Source organism: Ixodes scapularis, unplaced genomic scaffold, assembly GCF_016920785.2.
Source record: "Ixodes scapularis isolate PalLabHiFi unplaced genomic scaffold, ASM1692078v2 ptg000080l_1__unscaffolded, whole genome shotgun sequence".
Taxonomy (NCBI): Eukaryota; Metazoa; Arthropoda; class Arachnida; order Ixodida; family Ixodidae; genus Ixodes; species Ixodes scapularis.
This window is the reverse complement of record NW_024609909.1, coordinates 1-14,511: the sequence shown is the minus strand read 5'-3', so window position 1 is coordinate 14,511 and position 14,511 is coordinate 1. Positions and strand designations below refer to the sequence as shown.

General features: G+C 46.2%; 2 long non-coding RNA genes across 2 annotated transcripts; one reads left to right on the top strand and one right to left on the bottom strand.

The window, feature by feature from the left end:
- Positions 1-757: 757 nt before the first annotated feature.
- LOC121048574 lies at positions 758-8,678 on the top strand. Its single transcript, XR_005799018.2, has 3 exons — positions 758-979; positions 5,104-5,275; positions 8,629-8,678. It is a non-coding gene; the product is annotated as an uncharacterized LOC121048574 (long non-coding RNA).
- LOC120849535 lies at positions 8,141-12,141 on the bottom strand. The gene is made up of 2 exons (XR_005717949.2): positions 12,090-12,141; positions 8,141-8,254 (listed from the first exon to the last, which is right to left on the bottom strand). It is a non-coding gene; the product is annotated as an uncharacterized LOC120849535 (long non-coding RNA).
- Positions 12,142-14,511: the final 2,370 nt, after the last annotated feature.

Below are 14,511 nucleotides of genomic sequence, written 5' to 3'. Positions count from 1 at the left end.
CCACGATTGTTTCTGTACTCATTATATGGCTAAAATCAGACTTGATGCTCGGGTGTTGATGTCGCTGGCTGTAATAAGGCGGAGCCTCCTGAGGGGGCGGTTCACCGAATGATACTTTAGCGAATAGTTGGGCGCCGCGAAGCGGCGTTCACGTGTGGGCCAATACACATACACATGTGGGTTCATATTTTTTGTAATGAGCCGCCTCAGACTGTCGCCGCGAAGCGGCGTAAAGCGCAGCGCGGCGGGTGGGTTAACGCGCGCCCCCGTTATTGCCCCGGAGGCTCCGCCTTATTACAGGCCAGCGACATCAATACGGTAATACCTATGCTCGTACCCAAAGGTTACATAAAAATGTTTCACATATATCGGAGCATAGCGTCACTTAATAAGCAATAGGAGCAGACTTGCCAAGGGACGCAGTCCGCAGGCGACGTAGGTTCACGTAGCCCTCCTTGGTGTAGCCCACGGTGGAAGAAACGAAATGCTTCTTCCGTCGTGGTGTAGCCAGACAGACGATGGGCGCAGCCATGACAGTTATTCTATTGTTTGAATTTTATGATGCAGAAAGTTTCGCACATCAACTTTGGTTGTTTATTATGTTCGTTATAAGTAAACCAAAACAAAACATTTAACTAAAATTGTTATTTATCATTTATCGTAATATATTTAATGCTTTAATACGTTAACGTAATGTTAACGAACCTAACGACTACGAACGAACAGAAACGAAATCGACAACAAGCAAAATGGCTGCGACCAGTTGAGGCTGCTGAAGCTGCAGTGGTCAAGTTAACGGCATTCTACGTTACTGTATTTAGTTGTAAGCTCGTACACCACTATAATTCGACACGAGATTTCTGAAAAGTCGACATGCTATAAATAAAACTGTAGCGTGCCCTTCTATTTAATTAGAGCTGAAAATACATTTGGGAGTGAAGTGATTTGAATCTGAGCAGTCGCCCGCTGCAACACAACGGTATGTATTCACGATTCATGAAGATTTCTTGTGCATGTATCAGAAGATATTCCTTAAAGCATGGATCACAGGGCGTTTTCATCATCTTAAGCGGCCTTAAAAAAAGGAAATAATGGAAGCTACACAGGGGAATGAAACGTTCGGATCGAATAGAATTGTTCGACGGTGCCGAAAGACAAAATTGAACGAGTTGTAATATGCGGAGTGTAGAAGCTTAGCACACGAACGACGTTGTATTTATCAACTCTACTAAAGACTTGTGTTGGTATGGAGACCTTTTGCGCGATGTAACGTTGCAAGCACGGTTGTGCTTCTTATTTTCTTACATTTGGCACCTAATTCCCTGAAATTAGTACACCTGACGGGCCAGTGACAAAGAGTTTATATTCTACAATTCAAAAGACGATAACATTGAAGATGACATAAATATTGTTTCTTTTAAGCCATTGATTATGTTATCGTATTTCGAATCGTAAAGCACCAGGGTGTTTACGTTTTTCCGGAGTTCACAGAAACACTACAAAGAAGGTCCCAACATTAAAAAGAATATTTGTGACTCGTAATCTCGAGACTGTCGCTCAGGGCTTCCCTCACTCTGTTTTCTGCAGTCACATGGAATGATAACACAACTCTTCATAAAGGAAAAAAAAAGGGGGGGATTAAGGTTTTGAGGAGTAATGAGCTGTTGGGCACCAGGGCATTGAATGGAAAAGAAAACCAAACATCAGAAAAAAACTTACTCGTGTGCAAACCGGAATCACACCGAAACATGATAATTTTCTTCATATTGGAATGAAACCGAAAAATAATCTTTGAGGTTTCCACTTCAAGGGGAAAAATTGTTCAAAGTGAAACATACAGAATTTTGACGAATTTCGAACTTTTGAACAGAAATTTGACAAAGTGTGAAGAAAGTTTAATCGTATAAGGTCTTAAATATTATTAATACAAAGATGTGGTGGTGCTACCAACGACTCGCTTGTAGTGGCGGCTGGTCTCGTACCTGAAAGTCGTACCGTGTAAAACTGCGTAGGTTGCCCCAAAGTAAACTTTAGGTCCCTTGTCTGCAGGTTTGAAATCCGATGAAGGCACATTACTGGTGCGTTGTTCATAAGCTTGCTTAGGAGAAGAGCGTGTTGGTTCATGTCATGGATGAAGAACAAATAAAACAATTAAAACAGGGACAACACAACCACATCTTTCAACAAGCAACAGACGAGTAAACTTTCCACAGCGAGCAGCCGACTATACCCAGGAGGGGAAGTGGGGAGAAGGGGAGATAAAAAACGCAAAGTGAAAATCAGAGAGGTGGGTTTATCTCGGATTTTAGAAATTCAACCTCAGTTTTTGTCGGCAGGAGGGAAGGGTTTGACACATTGTTTTTTGCTGTGTTCATGGCGAATGACTCTATGATCTCCCTGCTGCTGTAAAAACGTGTCAAACCCTTCCTTCCTGCTGATGAAAACTGAGGTTGAATTTCTAAAATTCGAGATAAACCCACCTCTCTGATTTGCACTTTGCGTTTTTTATCTCCCCTTCTCCCCCCTTTCCCTCCTGGGTATAGTTGGCTGCTCGCTGTGGAGAGTTTACTCGTCTGTTGCTAGTTGAAAGATGTGGCTGTGTTGTCCCTGTTTTAATTGTTTTATTCTTTCTTCATTCATGGTTGTTCATAACCCTGGCTGTGTTTGAATGCAAGTTGCCCAATCTCCTCGTGTTGTGGCTGGTTGGGGAAAGGCGTGCACTGAAAGTGACACCGATTCGTGAGAGGCAACACTGGATAGGCACTTGATCCATTATCGTCATTATCCAGTTGTATTTTAAAAGCGACTAATATCTCCACTTGTTTTCTTATTTTTCTAAGAAGGAAAGCACGAAGAACCAGCTATGCAAAATCAAATCTGAGGGTTTTACAAGCCAAGCAGACGACGGGCATTCAGAACACCTCAGCATACGACTGAGGATTAATTTGGAACACCTGGGGATCATTTGACGTGCAACAGAAAGCTTGATTGCATGACCTTCTCGGCAATAAGCCTTTGTCAAATTGCGGGCACCTGGGCCGGGATTAAAACCTGCCACCTGGGGTTTGTAGGCCGGTGCCTTGCCTTGGAGCCACTGAAATGCCAAAGAAACCGGTAGTGTAGTGAGCCTGATGCATGACCGGTCATTACCTGATCAGGTGTATCTTGGGGGGCCGGGGGACCTATGAGCTTGTCTGGTTGCATGCTTCTTGACCTTGAGCTCTGTCGGGTGCTGTACCTGCGTGCAGTGTTTTCTCTGCCCCACGGGCCATTCCACTGGAAATAAACGCCCAGAGCAACTACAAACTTTCGTAAAGCAAGATGTCTTGCCTTGGCGACTTTGTCTGCACGCATCAACTTGTATATTTCATTGTCTCATGCCAGCATCTCATTTAGGGGTATTCAATCGCATTGCTTCCAGTTTGCAAAGAGGTAGCCATTCCTGATGCATACCAGACCGCCTCAAGTCTTGTCGCTGAACCGTCCAACCAACTCAAGGCTTGTTTCATTAATCATAGTAAATAACGAGAAGTATCCTAAGAACCCGGTACCGAGAAGAAAGTAGTGTTTATGGCACAAAATAAAATGTGCAGCGTTTTTAGTCAACTTTGTAGCACTTTCAAGTTTTTTCTAGATGAGCCCTTAAAAACTTTATTTTAAATTGTGGTATTTGATCTTGTACCTTGAGATTCAAAAACCTAAATTTGAATTCTTCAAACATGTATAGCGAAGAAATTCGAAATTTTCAAACTTTTCATATTCAATCTGTAAAGAGAGTTGAAATCTTCAAACTTGAACTTTCAGAAACTTTACATTATCAAACTTTTCAAATTCGAAACACAGCAGGGTTTGAAATTCGCAACCTTTTCAAATTCAATCCTTAACTCCTGCAATCTCGGCAGGTTTGCGACATCCCTAGTTATGATTTTATCTAGTCAGGTAGTTGGGCTAAATGGATGTAGAAGTTGCGACAGTAGTTTTTCCGTCTGCTGCTAAGTATCCAACGTCTGAAAATAGCTAATGACACAGCACCGTCTGAAACCACCACGCTGCAGTGACGTTATTGAGTAGCAATCGTCGCTCAGAATAAAGCAGTGGGGAACACGTTTGCCTGGACAGCAAATTCGCATGTCTAGACATTGTACAGTCAGCACAGAATGAAACCATCGTCACAGGCTGCTCCACTGGAGGGCCCCTGAGAACTAATGAAAATGTGCTTTGGAGCGAAAGTGCAGGTCCTACTAAGGTGTGCTCGACTCTCGCGCGACATATCTGGGACTTCCGCGTTTCGCCGGTGGTCGAGGGTCGAGCACAGCTTAGTAGGACACGCACCCTGGCACCCCGGTGCATTTTCATTAGTTCTCAGGAGCCCTCCAGGTGGAGCAGCCTGTGACGATGGCCACGCGCTGCGGCGTTCGGGTTTCATTCCGTGCTGACTGTACATACGCTCAATGGCGCCATAAATTATACATCTGTCGTATTACCTACATCCGGCCCGCGCTCATTGTTATACATTTCTAAATAGTGTTTTTCGTGCACATTCACCCCTGCGAGAGGTTCATTCTCCGGTCTTAGACAACTGAAGGAAGTTCTGTCCCTTACTTGCTTTGTGCTGCTGGGTAGCCTCTGAAAAAGAAATGCTCTAGCACAGCTAGGTGTATAGTGCTTTATTATAGATATTCAGGAGAGCAACCAGAATTTAAGTCACCTCACTTAGACATGGTACAGGCTGTAACGTGGGTTTGCTTTACAGAATTGTTATTTTCTAAAAAAAGATAAAGAAAATCAGATTATGGTTGTAATGCGTGTGTTATACCTTGTCACTGCCGACATAAAAAAACATGGTTTGCTTTTGCAATGCAAACTATAGAGATCGACGTAGGTAGATTGTCCCATTTTGTCTGAACTTGCAACTATGCACACATAACGTCTTGGTCAACGCAGGGCTAGGGAAGAGAGTTGAGATGCAAAGCCCTGTAAAGACAATGTCGCATTGCTTTCTTTTTTTTTTAGTCTCCATGTGTAGAATTGTGTGGCATGTAGACTAGCTTGTCTGACTGTTCAATTTTTCGACTAATGTATTTATACTCTTGTCAATACCAGCTGCCATGGCGATGGGCTACTCTTCGACGGGAACATGCACATCTGAAAGAGACCTGGCCCGATGAGCATCACAGCTACAACATTGCTGCCACAGTACCTCTAGATACAATAGTTATTGGCTTATTCAAGTGACCAAGTGGTGACAAGGGAATCTCGTGGCCACCTTCAGCAGGTAGGTTTGTCAACAAGGTGGCAGGTTTCACTCTTTGTTCAATTCCTATGGTGCTGTCACTGCCATTCAATGAAATGGAATGAGAAAAGAGGTACTGTAAAAGCCTTGAATCAATGTTTTTTCAGCACTCAATTTTGATGAACCTAAATACTGGGGACATGAAGCGTCACACAAAAATTCCAAACAATATTTGATTTCTACAAAACCATATTGCTAGTTGCGAATTAGTTTTCTCAATTTAATGTGCGGGTTAGTGCAGAACCGCGATGCACTTTAACAGATATTAAACACAAGCATGATGTTGTACTGTTTTGTCATTTAATGGTATCACCTATCGCCATCCCACACCTTCGTTTCGGGTGCTACGTATGTGTCGTCTTGGATAAAGGTTTTATGGCTATTTAGTTCCGTTGTTTGTAGCTCATGAGAGAATTAAATGTATCTCATTTCCTGACCTGGCCTATGTACCGTCGCACAACTGGTATACTCCGCTCACCCCTAAGCTGATGGTGCATTGGAAGCTACGTGCTTGCTGGACCAGTTGTACGCCCATCATTTGCCATCTGATCAGACATCCCCGCCTACATCCATGCGCCAGGAGCAGGGTCCGGTGACGAGAGGAAGGCGGTCGATAGGTCCAGTGAATGTGTTGCTCCCATCGCACTGTCAACTTGGTGGTGAACAGAGCATAGGAAACAGCTCATTGCATTAGCACTAAATGATACAGAGCAGGTTTATATGATATGTAGGCTCATATCTGGCCTCTTATTGAGTGCCACATTGGAGACCTGTGGCCAGAATCAAAACATTTAAGATGGAACCAGCAGTAACTAACTGGATTGATTCCCACCTAACAAATTCAAGCCAAAGTGTGGAAAGCAGCGGTAATGTTGCAAACCCTCTGCCAGCATATTCAGCTGTAGCTCACAGTTCTGCTTTAGGGTCAGTCTTGACATATATAAATGACGTACTACACAGCACGCCCCCAGAAATACAGGTCGGACTCTGGGGACGATTGTATTATTTACTCACTGATGAGCACCTTGGATAAGCAAGCATCATTAAATAAGTATGCTAACCACATAAAGGAATTGTGTGTAATATTTTCAAGGTGTCAAAGTCTATCATATAGACTAACCAGATTTTTATTTAGCAAAGTTTACTGCAAGGTAAATATCACATCAGCATTCACCAAGTTTCCTTTTCTTTCACATATATATATATTTTTCTAATTCATGCTTTGTTGTCCACCTTTCACCCTGGAATAGTGCTTTTACCCTTAAAGGGATAGTGAACAGAAATTTCGAGCTCACAAAACAAGGGTAAACGGATAGGCGGGACGCTGCAAAACCCCAAAACAACACTCATACAGCGATATCTCTAACGGATCTCTGTATTTTTGGAAAAGAAGTGTGCGAGTGAACACGGCCGACGAGACAAGTCACGTCACGATTCCCGTTCCCTCTCCTTCTCGCTACGTCCCTTCAAGCTAGTGAACTGAAGCGAGAAGGAGAGAAGCGAGGCTGCTTCCCCTCATTCTGCAATTCTGCCGGAGGACAACAACGTCAAAGACCGTCACAGATGGCCGCACTTTTTTTTCAAAAGAGCGGCCATCTGTTTGAGATACTAATGTACAAGTCATGTCTTGGAGTTCCTAGCGTTTTGTTCAACGCTCATGCATCCTTATTTTGCGTAATCCGAATTTCGGTTCGGTATCCCTTTAATGGGGCACTAAAGTGTATTTTGAAAGTCTCGTTCTATGGTCATACCTCAATCTGCGAGCACTAATCATCCTAAAAAACCAGAAATTACATTCATTTGCTGCAAATTCGTATCTTAAAAAAGTGATCGAAGTTCCAGACACTTACCATCGTCAGAGAATAACAGATGGCGCTACCGAACCTTGCTGAATATGGTCGAACGACGGACGGTGCGTGTCAGCCACTCGCGAGCGATGGGTTCCTGCGTGGACGAGCACGACTGGTCGGCAGCTTGTCCACGGTGGACTCCATCGCTCGCGAGTAGCCGACACGTGCCGTCCGTTGTTTGACCATATTCACGAAGGTTCGGTAGCGCCATCTGCCATTCTGCGCTGACGCGAAGTGTCGAGAATTTTGACTGATATTTTTAGTATGGAAATCGGCCGCAGATGAATGTAATTTTTGCTTTTTAAGGATGGTTAGTGCTCGTAGATTGAGTTATAACAATAAAACGAGGATCTCAAAAAGCACTTTAGTGCCCCTTTAAGACATGGCTGCCCTGTGGCAAAGCGACATAAGCAGAATTGCAATGCCTACTCCACGGGTGTAGCTTCTCGGCAGTGCACCAGTGTGTGGTGTGAGAAGCGCACTCAACGGAGATAATTAGACTGCCCGAACATACCACGTACAATGAGAGATATCACGAAACATCCGAGAACTGAGTCATGTTCGGTGTGTAAATCAAATCAAATCACACATTATTCTAAGCAATAACCGGAAGTTCTAAGCGATTCACACAATGTTGCAGGAACAATCTGGCAGTACTGCGACGCCTGAACTATTAGTTTCGGTAGATACAAACGAAAACTCCCCTATGGTGTAGTGTAGGCATAAATTCATTACATTTTGGTGAAATGTAGCTTTGGCGGAGCATGCACGTCAATGCTTTTCCCCTTGGAAGGCATTCTTGCACATTCCGATCCAAATTTCCCATCTTAAACTTTGTTCCTTAGGTAGCATGCAGCAGGACTTTAAGGGATAACTTGCTGGTTGGGAAGTAACTTTGTGGCTAACTTAAAAGACCCCTGAAAAGAAAAAGAAAATGTTTTTTTTAAGCAGTCTGGTTGGGACACATGTGTTAAAAAAGAAATTTTACCGAGCAATATTGATTGGGAGAGATTTAATTGAAATTGTTTGCGAAGTCCGTGACGTCACGGGTCATTCCAAGATGACCATCTCGATCGTAAAGGCGAAGGCGATCGACCTCCCCTCCACGCTCCTGAAATGCCAAGAGAGAAAACAAGAGGTAAGGACGCGACTGCCGACTAAATCGGACGTGACTGCCGACTAAATTGCGTCTCGCGCCGTCAATATTGCTCTAAAAAATATTTTTTTCACATAAATTTTTTTTTTTTGACATGTGTGTTTCAACTAGATTGTTAAACTAGATTGTCTTCTCAGGGGCCCTTTAATAAGGCGAGTGCCCCACTCCCATTCAATGGATTGATTGGGACGCTCCCAGAACAAGCATAGCAACCTACAATCTGTCGTGCATACAGCATGTTTCATATCTCCACGTTTGAATTTTTCCTTTTCTGCACACTGGTTCAAGAGTGGCTTGGATTGACTGCTTGGTCTTCCTTTACCCATCAGGCAGGCAGTCTACAGTCTACTTCAAGCATCTGCAATGCTACACAGAGGGAACGTGCCAAAGGCCTGGTTGATGGGCAGGATCGGGCTGCTCCATAGAGTTCTATGCAATCGACCTCTGGGAAGCAAGCGTCTGCATGATCAAGTGTGGCTTCTTGGCAGATGATTGCCTGCAACACTGGTGTTCATCAACATATGTGGTGACTGTCGAGAAATATTTCTCGGATGCAAGACCCCGAACTGCACCTGGAACTCTGACGTAGCTTGTGCACGCTCATTTGATTACCTTCTGAAGACTGTGCCTAAAAGAACTGCTGCAGAATGGCGATTGAGATGAAGGCGTTACAAGATGCGTCATAGGAGCCACCATGTACTTGTGCTGATTGTCTCGATCCCGGTGTGGCTCGCTCTAGAAGTTCAAGCAGAGGGGGAAAATGTTGCTTTTGTGCTAACGTCCCAACTTGGAGTTCTTTGAGTCTCCCTCGACTGACATGCTAGTGAGCCGCAGCAGAACAGGCATCTGCGGTGCCCGCGTTCCTCTGCTGTAACACTGCCAGGATTGAGGCCAGGGGTTCATCCATGATTGTCTATCTGGGAAGGTGTTGCTAATTCTGGGAAAGGCCTCGCGAGGGATGTATAGCATAGATTTGTGTACTTTGAGTAGAAAATTCTTATAGCGTTGTCCCACTAGATCGACAAACGCCGATTTTCGTCCGGCGACAGCACGAAGTTTTGTGTCGCTGATGCTGTTCCACTGCAACGACCAACATCTGCTACAAGCGCCGACAAACCATCAACGACGGACGAGTTGTTGTCTGTTGTTCAACTTGAAGCGCAGCAAGCAGTCCCACCGAGGAACATCTCTCGGAGACAAACTTAATTTTCTTACCCACTTCTGCCTTCAGTTGCTGTCTTCCCCACCCTCCCATTCCTGCCGTGACTCAGTCCTTGGCGGCCACTGATCGTTCCTGCTCCCGCAGTTTCGATTCCTGGATTGCTCGTAGTGGTCGCGGGCACGGCTTGCTTGCTAGATGTCGTGTTGCAAAAGGGAATTTGCTGTGGCTGGTTTTGCTCGCGAAAACCTGGTGCGCGAGTTGGTGCTTCAAGATGCCGAAGTCTACACCCCTGCATCAGGATGGATACACCCATGTGCGAGGACTGACCAAAGTAAGACCGCTCACCACGAAGTAGGACACGACGTTCCATCAGTTCTGCGGCAAGCCATTCCGGCAAAACGAGAGACTTGTCATCCGTTCTGTGATTGTCCCTAATAAAACTACCCCCGTATTGTCCCTCATAAAACGCCTTCCCTTGGAGGCGTTTTATGGGGGAACAATGAAATTCCCGTGAAATTCCGTGGCGCGCACCTGGAATGCTTCGAACGACCCAAAAAAAGGAACGATTCAGGAATTCTAGTTCGGAAAAAGTTGGGTGTCGATTGTCACGACTGTTTTCGGAAAGTCGCCAACGGCAAATGAAGGCAAGCGGAAGCTTTAAAGGGATACTTCAACGAAATTTGAAATATTTCCGTCGTGTTCAAAAATAGGTTGAATATGATCCACAATATCCGTAAATGACAATCACACGTTTGTATTTTGAGCCTGGTGGCTGTATTTTTCGTTATAAACGGCCCACTCTGGCAAGCGCTCGGAGAAGGCCCAGCGGAGACCATGTGACATCCAACGCAATCGTGACGTAGGTCGTCTCAAGACGAGCAAAGCTACGGCGAGGCTGCCGTCGAGATGATGGCCTAGTTGTTCCAGCTTGTTCCAGCCACCGAAGCGGCTGCTTTTGTACAAATTTTGAGTGACAGGTTAATCTTCTATAATCTTGTAGGGGGACAATAGCGACTTCTGTGACACACAAAAGGCATTCTCGGGAAGAGGGGAGTTCCCCCTGCCCCTCTTCTCGTCGTGGCCGGAGGCGAGACAACCTCCGCCACTAGCTGCCAAGGTTGCTAGACGGGCATTACAAGCGAGGCGTTAGCGACATCCACCAGGTGCTCTTTGCTAATCGTTTAATTCGTCTTAAAATTCCTTTTCATGACTTTTTTAACACGATATTGGTATGTTCGATTTGGCGGTGCTTTTTTGAACACATATAAACCAAAAAATGAGCGCCGAAATTTCGTAGTAATATCCCTTTAAACAAGGAATAAAGTCATCGTCTCCACTTTCACCGTGTTTGTCGGCGCGTTTGACGCCCAAAAAGCAAAACAAGAAAACCGCGTCGCCATACTCTGTTTGTCTATTTTGAAGTGCTGTTGACAACTCTAGTCCCACTAGGAAAGAAGTTTCCTTGTCCCCGTGTTCTGCTCCGTGTCTGCCAGGTGGGACAGAGGACTCCGACAAACAGGCTGTTTGTCAGTGTTGTATGTCGCTCATTGTCGTCTGTTGCTGTCGTTTGTCGCTCTAGTGGGACGCGGCTATTAGGGACTCGGCCTGGGGCATGTTAGGGGTGTGTGCGTATAAGTCGCTGGTCGTAAGAACCAGCAGCATTGCATTCGTTGTGCTCAGTGTCCTGGATTGTCTGGATCTGCCTGTAATTTATGGGACCTTTAGAACTTCAGCATTACACAGTGATGACATCAGCAGCTGGAAATTGATGGGACCGAAATAAAGATGACAAAACTAGATTGTAGCTGGAGTCTATCACTACCATAGAGAAGCTCTCAATAGCATGGACTTTGGATTCACACAAGAATGTCCCGTGGGTAACAGGATTTAATGCACAAGTAATTCTGAAGATGGCTTTAATGCTTCCGTTCTAATTCCCATGGACCTCCACAGGCTGAAAGGGCAGGTGACATACCTATGTATCAAGTGCAGAGGAGGGAACAGTGAACAAAAAGGCACCAGGAAAAGGCCCCCATCTATTGAAACCGAGTTCTGTATGGGTTTTTATTATCTGCTCACCTCCAGTGCTGATCAAAATAACACGACGTGAAATCATGATAGGCGTAAGAAACAAACAGCTTGAAACCAATTCGCGTCCTTTTAATTTCACGAAATTTGGTATGCGCCAAATCGCCTAAAACTGGTACAAATCAAAGCAGTCTGTGCAATAAAACGTGAAAATACGGCAGAAAAAGTAAACACTTGCGGGGCGTAAAACCGCGGAAGTAAATCCGTTCGTGGCAATCTTGTTCAGCGACAAACAAGTGTTCATTCAGCTGTGAAGCATTGAAGTGGATATAAAATCTGCATAGCGTTTCAGAGCAAGAAAAACGGCGAATTAATTGAGCAGTACGATTGGCAGCATTGCGGGCGCTACGCGGGCGCGTAGGAAGGCGACAAGGCTTACTTTGATAAGAGTCACACGGAAAACGTTGACACCAGCCACACACGCTGTGCAAGGCTATCGTTCTCGCTTCTTGAATTACGGTTGAAAAGCACTGCGCATTAGCACTGCAAGCACTCCACGTGTACACGGTTTCAATTACGGAACAGAGCAGCGAGGCCTACCTCATTCGAGCTTGGGTAGAGAATCGCCGAGGTTGGAGCAGTCGAACTGTGGACATCGGCATGCTCGAAACTTCTGCTACCGACTTTTATGCGCGTAATATGCGGAATAACTCAATGGATATGCACTGGCAGATGAAACAACGCGTCCACTAAGTCACCACGGGCCACGGCACCAAAGTATCCGCCGGAGTGTAGCAGACGCTCCTGCCGGCGACCGGCGTCGTATGTGCGTCGCCGTCAATATTTTGTCCGGCGGTAATCTGGCCATCTGGCCAATCGCAGCACGCCGCTCCGCGGCAGATCTGGAATGGCCAGGTTTTGGAAATACGCGCCGCGGCGCCTTCCAGGGCACCGGCGAGGCCAGCGGGTCGGTTTAGAGTTTTGGTTTTAGACCGAAAACAGAACGAACAGAAAGAAATATATAAAATAAATTTCATTTTATTTTCATGGTGCGGTGAAGACGTTTTGTTGAAATTACTGTTAGCGGACAAAGTTTTATAATGTATTTTTGTATTAATGAGAGTTCCCACCACCTAAGCGCTGCTGCCGGTGGCGACGCTATGCACAGCGCCGCTGATGGTGGCGACGCTAATGTCAGCGCCGCGAAACTGGGACTGTGACCGGGGGTTGCCGCAGAAGTCAACGGACAGGGTAAAGAAGGACACAGACAGAGCGCTGACTCGCAACTAATTTTTTAGTTGCGAGTCAGCGCTCTGTCTGTGTCCTTCTTTACCCTGTCCGTACCGCAGAAGTCAACGGACAGGGTAAAGAAGGACACAGACAGAGCGCTGACTCGCAACTAAAAATTTAGTTGCGAGTCAGCGCTCTGACTGTGTCCTTCTTTACCCTGTCCGTTGTCTTTTGCGCTGTTTTAACCTTTTATTAATTATTTATTTTTTATTTTAACGTTTTTTTTAACCTTTTATTGACAACGGAGTGCGACATCTCCGGAGGCCGTGAGGCGCCGTAAACCCGGCAAACATGTAAGTACACCCTTCGCCTCGACGGATGTTTCTCGCGTGCTCTAGCGCGCTTTTCCTCGCGCCGAAGCGAACTCTTGCAGCGTAACGATCCGAGCGAAAGACCACGGAGCCCGCTGTGACAGGGGCTCCGGAACCGGGGGGGGGGGGGGGGCGGGGGGGGGCAGGGGGCAGGGCAGGGATGCGTGCGTTGGCAGCGTTCGTTGGCAACGAACGCTGCCAACGAGCGAGCGGTAAAGATGTCGCTGGTCTGCCGCTGGCGTGGCCTAAGAAGAGGGGAGGAGCCTGGGAGAGGGGAGGGGGAGGGGCTATTGCGGAGCGCCAATGGCGAGGTGCGCGGAGGGGCGCGCGCCGGGAAGCAGGCACGGGCGCTGCGGGCTCCTATTTCAGTTGCTTTGTCGGAGTACAGATGGCGCTACGAGCGCGCTGTCGCCACGAGCGCGCTGCCAAAGAAAGCATTTATGACAATTCTAGGGGAAGCTCATTGCTGTTTGAGGCAAGAACGGGTGTTCTGCGAACCAGAACATACAGAGTGAAGTACCAGGAAATTGATACAGTGTGCACTGCTTGTGGAGAGGAGGACGAGACGGCTGAGCACTTGATACTCTACTGTAAAGGGCTTCACCCTATGCCTACCGAAGACAACATAGATTTAATAAAGTCATTGGGTTTTAGAGACAGCGATGGGAGAGTGGATTTCAAGACTGTAGAGATTACCAAGCAAAGATTAAGTGAATGGTGGCAGAAATCGAGAGAAAACTAGGTATTTTCTTATCCACTGATGGCAAGGGGGTTTCATAGCCTCACTTTCTTTGCACTGCGGAGTGAATATAGATTTCACATTTAAATATTCTAAGCTTAAATGGTAAAACAAAATGGCTAGGTGGCGTAAGCTACCGCCCGATCCAAAGGGCTCAGCCGTATTCATCCATCCATCCATCCATCCGCGTGGAGTGGGGAAGACAGGGCAGACGGGCGCACCAAGGACGCGGACACCTCTTTGAGTTGCTTTGTCAGAGTACAGATGGCGCTACGAGCGGCGCAGTGCGCTCGTGACGGTTGTGCGCCTTTGTGCTACGCGGTGAAACGGGCGCACGGTCGCACTAGCGACGCCGGCGTGCTGTCGTGACGGCTCTTGCGGCGCGCCGCCGTGGTTCGCTTGCTTTTGACGGGTCTGCGCTCGGTCGCGCGTCGTCGCTCTCTCTGCACGCTTTTAAACATGGCGCTAGTCACGCGATGAACTTGGGGTCCCTTTCGTGCGCGCTTTTAAACTGCAGATGACGGGGCTCTGTTGCGCTTTTGAGTTTATACATTTGAACAGTGATTGCAGTGATGTCTTGTAAAATTTAATCGGGAATATATAAAACCATCCCTGATTGATAGACAGTTTGACGTCTATTTCTAGGTTATTAATTGTCGTATCAATACCGCTTTTCTTCTAG